Below are 8719 nucleotides of genomic sequence, written 5' to 3'. Positions count from 1 at the left end.
ATAGTTTGCAAGATACTTCCTAGCTGCATGATCTGGAATAAATTTCTTAAACTCTCTGAGATTCAATTTCCTCCTTTATACCATGGGGGAGAGTAATACCTACCTCCCTAACATATATACGAATGGATGAAAGAGTCTAGTATATAATGACTGGTCATAGTACCTGCTCAATTCATGTTCTTCCATCCTTGCTCATTCCTCATTCTTATACAGAGAGGAGATGAAAAAGTAAATAACTGCTTGCATGAGTTTACTTATACACTTCTATTTGTCTACACATTGTACAATTCTTTCTAGATACAAGTAAATCAATGGAAATTAGCTTTTGCTCCTAAATGTTGTGATTACAGACCTATACTCACTGATAATTTCCTGCTTCCTAACAATCGCAAGGTTACATTGCAGATTTTTTTCTTCTCCAATAAGAGATATGAGTGGATCATTTTGGAACCCCAGAAGATGAGTATAGGGCTTTCTGAAATCATCGTGAAAAAAGTACTTTAGTAAAGGGCTTTGGAATACCAAGATGACATACAAAGGCAGAGAGGTACAGATCCTATGTGTTTTAAGGGGGTTGTAAAGGAAAGCCTGCGCAATCTCTAAACTGGATTCCTGGAGAGGGGAATGAAGAAAGAATCTGGGTCCTGGATCCACTGAGTTGCAGATGCTGAAATCAGCTGACTCTACAGTCCTGCAAGAGAGCATTTAAAAATGTGGAGCCCTGAGTTGCTCTAAGTGGGACATTTTGGTTTTGGGCCACACTAAGCACTAAACAAGTGGGATCATCTGCCTTCAAAGAACCTTACTGACCTATGCAATGATCTACTTGAACAAGATCATCATTCCAGCGCCATAAAATAGTGCGGCCATACCATGTAAGTGAAAAGCAATAAAGTAGAGGACTTACTAGACTCTGTGTTTGGGGATGAATGTGGGAGTCAAGCCCTCCCCCAAGCCCTAAGTATTTTTGGGTAATTTGGGGGAAGTAAGAAGCATGTTGTTCTTAGTAAGGCATTGAGAAACAACAATCTCCCCACCCTCCACACACTCTCTGAATTCATGGAAGAATTTATGTCAGTTACATAACTATAGTTATCAAATGATACAAAGATGATACAGTATCACAGATTTAGCCCATTATCCCAAATTCTTGACATTACCATTATAAACAAACAAAAAAAAAGTAAAAGAAAGCAAACAAATCTCCCCCCAAATCACCCTTTTTCAGAAACCTCCTTTCTCATCCCCCTCTCTAGTCGCCTCCTGCGGCAGCTACTCTGTTCAGTCCCTCTTGTGCACTTAATATTTCTCTTCATCTTTTCTTCCCCCATTTCCATTCTTCCATAGGGCTCATCTCCTTGCATAAAATCCCTGACCTTGAGATCCCTGGGATAAATATTAGGCCCCTCTACCTTAATCACAATCTTTCTTCACCAGGCTTTTCAGCTGGTTCCTTCCTTCTTCTCTGGACCTTTAATTCCTTCCCCTGCCCACCCTACCCCATCAGTTCCCATGCTGACACCTCTTCTCTTTCTGCCCCATTGGTCAGGCTCTGTGGGTCTTCTGAAACTTTGCTACTATTTCGTTTCCCAAAAGTTGAACAAATTTATGATGCCAGAGAAATATGAATATTGCTGGTATATACATGGAAGACATACAAAAAGTATCATAACAATTTCAAGACCAAACAGTAAACTCACATTTACATTCTGTAAATATGATTATTAAAATTTTTTATTTTAATTATTTATTTGAGAGTTAGAGAGAGAGAGAGCACATGGTTGGGAGGGGCAGAGGGACAGGGAGAAAGAAACTCTAAGCAGACTCCACACTGAGCACAGAGCCCCACGCTGGGCTCAATCCCATGACCCTGAGCTCAATCACTACCTGAGCCAAAACCAAGAGTTGGAGGCTTAACCAGCTGCACCACCCAGGTATCACCAATTATTAAAATTTTTTATCCTGGGGCGCCTGGGTGGCTCAGTCATTAAGCGTCTGCCTTCGGCTCAGGTCATGATCCCAGGGTCCTGGGATTGAGCCCCACATCGGGCTCCCTGCTCAGCGGGAAGCCCGCCTCTCCCTTTCCCACTCCCCCTGCTTATGTTCCCTCTCTCACTGTGTCTCTCTCTGTCAAGTAAATAAATAAAATCTTTAAAAAATAATAATAAATAAATAATAAAATTTTTTATCCCTTCTTTTCCCTTTTCTTTTCTTCCTCCTGTCTCTTCATTTTTCTTCTGCTCCTGCTATTTCTCCCCATATATTTTATACATTCTGAGATTTCAGAAATTTTTTTTTAGATACTACTGTTATACCTTCTCAGAATCCAAATAAAGAAAATAAAATCATACCTATTTGTAGATTGTTTCAACCATTTGAAGTTTGCAAGATCTTATGTATGAACTAAATGATTCTTATCAGGGCATGGAAGCTAGTTACTCAGTCCGATGTGATACAAACCGAAACTGGTCATTAGGAAGAGTCCCTTTCTATTTCTAAAGGCCTATTTGTTTATTCTTGGGTATCATAAATCCATTTTTCATACACTTTACTTTTTGAAATAGACTTTCCCATTATGTACCTTTTACATTTAGCTTGATTAATCTATGTTTCCTGTCATTATGGTATTATAGAAAATGTAAATAAATCTTAGGAATATCACATTATAATCAGTAACACTACCTAAAATGTTCACTTAGCAGGATATGAAGTCTTGATTTGCAGTTAACTCTTCTCTTTAGTTACACTTATTTTGACTAACTCATTTTTTCCTTAATATATCTTCAATGCATTATGGCAATTTTAAGCACACAGAAAATTAGAGAAAAGAATATAATGGACATCTCTACATCGGTTACATAGATTTAGCAATTGTCTTCATTTGATTATTTTTGGCTGAAGTATTTCAAAGCAAATTGCAGATGTCATTATATTTCATCCCTAAAATACTACAGCATGCTTTCTTTAAAGGAACTTTTTTAAAAATCATAACTACCATAACATTGTCACATCTAATAAATAATCCCCTAAAATTATCTAATACTCAATTCATATATCTATATACCCTCCTGCTCCCAAAAGGATTTTTATTACTGGCTTGTTTAAAACAACATCCAAATACCAAACACTGCATTTTGTTGTTATGCCTCAAAAGTCTCTTTTAATCTAGAACAGTGCCAATCCCTGTTGTTATTATTATTATTTTCTTATAAGAATAACTTACTGAAGAGAGTAGGCCAGTTATCCTGTAGAATACTAACACTCATACTTTGCATTGTTATACTATGTGAACCTGAACAATTTTTCCATGTCCTTATCATATTTGTACAATTTATTCCTATCTTCTGCCCAGTTATCTACAGATTTGGTTTCTCTTATAACTTTGAGATAGCTCTTTACATGTTAAGTACATTGAATTCAACTTTTAAACACTTTGTAACTTTCCATTGGGCATTTGATAATTTTTTTTTTTTTTTAAGACTACCCATTTATTTGAGAAAGAGAAAGCAGAAGCAGGGGTAAGGGGAGAGAGAGAAGCAGGCTTCCCGCTAAGCAGGGAGCCTGATGCGAGGCTCGATGCCAGGACCCTGGGATCATGACCTGCGCCAAAGGCAGATGCTTAACCAACTGAGCCACCAGGCGCCCCTCATTTTCTTTTTTAAGAATATATGATCAAGTAAGTTAAGTTCCTATTTTTCTTGCTTTGCTTAAGACCTAAGAAAATTATCATTCACCACACCTCTGTTAAATAGTTTCTTCTGTTTTTTTTTTTAAGATTTTATTTATTTATTTGAGAGAGAGAGAATGAGAGCCAGAGAGCACGAGAGGGAAGAGGGTCAGAGGGAGCAGATTCCCTGCTGAGCAGGGAGCCCGATGTGGGACTCAATCCCAGGACTCCAGGATCATGACCTGAGCCGAAGGCAGTTGCTTAACCAACTGAGCCACTAAAGATGATATGTTTTAATACTATTTTAATTAGAAGCCGGCCACAAAGACGGAGCCGAGGCATGGGCTCTCAGCTCGGGGGTTGCCATAAACCATGATCCAGGCCACAGTCAGGCCACTACTCTTCCAGCAGGGACCCAACAAGCGGCAGATCCGGGGAGACTCCCCTTCCTCCCCCGGGAGGAACGGCGCAGGAGCGCATCGCAGAGATCTGCTGGGTTTGGAGACTCCACACCGAGTCAGGTGCCAGAGATAGAAATGCTCGGTCACAGGCCAGGTGAGCACAGAGTGCGGCCGGAGACCAGGGAGACGGGAGTGACTGCCTGCTTTTCCCTGGGGGTGCACTGAGGAGTGGGGCCCCGAGTTCTTGGCTCCTGAGGAGGCAGGGGAGATTGGGAGGCCACCATTTTCACTCCCATCCTCCAAAGCTGTACTGAGAGCTGTACTGAGAGCTTGGGACAAAATATATTTTGTATATATATAAGTTTTTCTTTCTTTAAAATTTTGGGATACAATTTCTTCTAACAGACCAAAATATACTCTAAATCTAGTGTATGATGTTGTCCTAGTCCCCCTCCTGATCACATTATCTCTCTCTCTTTTTTTTAATTTTTTTTCATTCTTTTTTCAACCAACTTCTTATCTTATCAATCCCTTTTTTAAAACCATTTTTAGGGGCTCCTGGGTGGCTCAGTCGTTAAGCATCTGCCTTCGGCTCAGGTCATGATCCCAGCGTCCTGGGATCAAGCCCCGCATCGGGCTCCCTGCTCCACGGGAAGCCTGCTTCTCCCTCTCCCACTCCCCTTGCTTGTGTTCCCTCTCTCGCTGTGTCTCTCTCTGTCAAATAAATAAATAAAATCTTTTAAAAAAATAAAAAATAAAATATTTTTTAATTTTTATCTTTACAATCATATTCTATCCCTTCATCATATTTACCTTTATTTTTGTATATATATAACTTTTTCTTTCTTTAAAATTTTGGGAGGCAATTTCTTCCAACAGAACAAAATACACCCAAAATCTAGTGTGTGGCTCTGTTCTATTCATCAGCCTGATCATATTCTTTTTTTTTCCCCTTTCTTTCCCCCCCAGTTTTGGGTCTCTTCTGATTTGTTTAGCGTATACTTTTCTGGGGTCGTTATTACCCTGTTAGCATTTTATTCTCTCATTCATCTATTCTCCTCTGGACAAAATGACAAGATGGAAAAACTCACCTCAAAAAAAAAAGAACAAGAGGTAGTACCGACTGCCAGGGACCTAATCAATACAGACACTAGTAAGATGTTGGAACTAGAGTTCAGAATGACAATTATAAAGATACTAGCTGGGGGGCTCCTGGGGGGCTCAGTCATTAAGCATCTGCCGTCGGCTCAGGTCATGATCCCAGAGTTCTGGGATCGAGCCCAGCATTGGGCTCCCTGCTCAGTGAGAAGCCTGCTTCTCCCTCTCCCACTCCCCCTGCTTGTGTTCCTGCTCTCACTAACTCTGTCTCTGTCAAATAAATAAATAAAATCTTAAAAAAAAAAAGATACTAGCTAGGCTTGAAAAGAAGCATAGAAGATACTAGAGAATCCCTTTCTGGAGAAATGAAAGAACTAAAATCTAACCAAGTAGAAATCAAAAAGGATGTTAATGAGGTGCAATAAAAAATGGAGGCTCTAACAGCTAGGATAAATGAGGGAGAAGAGAAAATTAGTTGATATAGAAGACCAAATAATGGAGAATAAAGAAGGTGAGAAAAAGAGATAAACAACTACTGGATCACGGGGGGAGAATTCGAGAGATAAGTGATACCATAAAGTGAAACAACATTAGAATAATTGGGATCCCAGAAGAAGAGGAAAGAGAGAGGGGGCAGAAGGTATATTGGAGCAAATTATAGCACAGAACTTCTCTAATTGGGGGAGGGAAATAGGCATCAAAATCCAGGAGGCATAGAGAACCCACCTCAAAATCAATAAAAATAGGGCGCCTGGGTGGCTCAGTTGGTTAAGCGACTGCCTTCGGCTCAGGTCATGATCCTGGAGTCCCGGGGTCGAGTCCCACATCGGGCTCCCTGCTCAGCAGGGAGTCTGCTTCTCCCTCTGACCCTCTTCCCTCTCGTGCTCTCTATCTCTCATTCTCTCTCTCTCAAATAAATAAATAAAATCTTTAAAAAAAAATCAATAAAAATAGGCCAACATCCCGACATCTAATACTAAAACTCACAAGTCTCAGAGACAAAGAGAAATCCTGAAAGTAGCTAAGAACAAGAGGTCTATAACCTACAACGGTAGAAACATTAGATTGGCAGCAGACCTATCCACAGAGACCTGGCAGGCCAGAAAGGACTCACATGATATATTCAGAGCACTAAACGAGAAAAATATGCAGCCAAGAATACTATATCCAGCTAGGTATGTCATTGAAAATAGAAGGAGAGATAAAAAGCTTCCAGGACAAACAAAAACTAAAAGAATTAGCAATCTCCAAACCAGCCCTACAAGAAATATTGAAAGGGGTCCTCTAAGCAAAGAGAGAGCCAAAAAGTAACATAGGCCAGAAGGGAACACTGACAATATACAGTAACAGTCACCTTACAGGCAATACAATGGCACTAAATTCATATCTTTCAATAGTTACCCTCAATGTAAATGGGCTAAATGCCCCAATCAAAAGACACAGGCAATCAGATTGGATAAAAAAAAACAAGACCCATCGATATGCTGTCTTCAAGAGACTAATTTTAGACCCAAAGACACCCCCAGATTGAGAGTGAGGGGGTGGAAAACAATTTACCATGCTAATGGACACCAAAAGAAAGCTGGGGTGGCAATCCTTATATCAGACAAATTAGATTTTAAAACAAAGACTATAATAAGAGATGAGGAAAGAACACTACATCATACTTAAAGGGTCTATCCAACAACAAGATCTAACAATTGTAAATATCTATGCCCCTAACATAGGAGCAGCCAAATATATAAGCCAATTAATAACAAAATCAAAGAAACACATTGACAATAACACAATAATAGTAGGGGACTTTAACAACCCCCTCACTGAAATGGACAGATCATCTAAGCAAAAGATCAACAAGGAAATAAAGACTTTAAATGACACACTGTACCGGATGGACTTCACAGATATATTCAGAACATTCCATCCCAAAGCAACAGAATACACATTCTTCTCTAGTGCCCATGGAACATTCTCCAGTATAGATCACATCCTGGGTCACAAATCAGGTCTCAACTGGTACCAAAAGATTGGGATCATTCCCTGAATATTTTTAGACAACAGTGCTTTGAAACTAGAATTCAATCACAAGAGGAAAGTTGGGAAGAACTCAAATACCTGGAGGCTAAAGAGCATCCTACTAAAGAATGAATGGGTCAACCAGGAAATTAAAGAAGACTCAGGAATTAAAGATTCATGGAAACAAATGAAAATGAAAACACAACTGTTCAAAATCTTTGGGATGCAGCAAAGGTGGTCGTAAGAGGAAAATATATAGCAATAAAAGCCTTTCTCAAGAAACAAGAAAGGTCTCAAATACACGACTTAACCCTACTCCCAAAGGAGCTGGAGAAAGATCAGCAAATAAAGCCTAAACCCAGCAGGAGAAGAGAAATAATAAAGATCAGAGAAGAAATCAATGAATTAGAAAGAACAGTAGAAGAGTAGAACAGATCAACGAAGCTAGGAGTTGGTTCTTTGAAAGAATTAATTAGATTGATAAACCCATGGCCAGACTTATCAAAAAGAAAAGAGAAAGGACCTGAATAAATAAAATTATGAATGAAAGAGGAGAGATCACAACAAACACCAAAGAAATACAAACAATTATAAGAACATATTATGAGCAACTATATGCCAACAAATTAGATAATCTGGAAGAAATGGATACATTCCTAGAGAAGTATAAACTACCAAAACTGAACCAAGAAGAAAGAGAAAACCTGAACAGACCCATAACCACTAAGGAAACTGAAGCAGTAATCAAAAATCTCCCAACAAACAAGAGCCCAGGGCAGATGGCTTCCCCGAGGAATTCTACGAAACATTTAAAGAAGAATTAATACTATTCTTCTGAAACTGTTCCAAAAAATAGAAATGGAAGGACTACTTCCAAACTCGTTTTATGAGGCCACCATTGCCTTGATTCCAAAACCAGACAAAGACTCCATCAAAAAGGAGAACTACAAACCAATATCCCTGATGAACATGGATGCAAAAATTCTCACCAAAATACTAGCCAATAGGATCCAACAGTACATTAAAAGGATTATTCACCACAACTAGTGGGATTTATTCCTGGGCTGCAAGGTTGGTTCAACATCTGCAAATCAATCAATGTATACAATACATTAATAAAAAAAAAGAACAAGAACCATATGGTCCTCTCAATAGATGCAGAAAAAGCATTTGACAAAGGACAGCATCCTTTCTTGATCAAAACTCTTCAGAGTATAGGGATAGAGGGTACATACCTCAATATCATAAAAGCCATCTATGAAAAACCCACAGCAAGTATCATACTCAGTGGGGAAAAACTGACAGCTTTTCCCCTAAGGTCAGGAACACGGCAGGGATGGCCACTATCACCACTGATATTCAACATAGTGCTAGAAGTCCTAGCCTCAGCAATCAGACAACAAAAAGAAATAAAGGCATCCGAATTGGCAAAGAAGAAGTCAAACTCTCACTTTTCTTTTTTTAAAAAGATTTTATTTATTTATAAATAGACAGAGAGAAAAAGAGAGAGAGAGCAGGAACACAAGCAGGCAGAGTG

This window comes from Eumetopias jubatus, unplaced genomic scaffold (genome assembly GCF_037043125.1).
Source record: "Eumetopias jubatus isolate StellerSeaLion01/CBP00866 unplaced genomic scaffold, mEumJub1_p1.0 scaffold_7, whole genome shotgun sequence".
Classification (NCBI taxonomy): Eukaryota; Metazoa; Chordata; class Mammalia; order Carnivora; family Otariidae; genus Eumetopias; species Eumetopias jubatus.
This window is presented reverse-complemented; position numbering follows the sequence as displayed.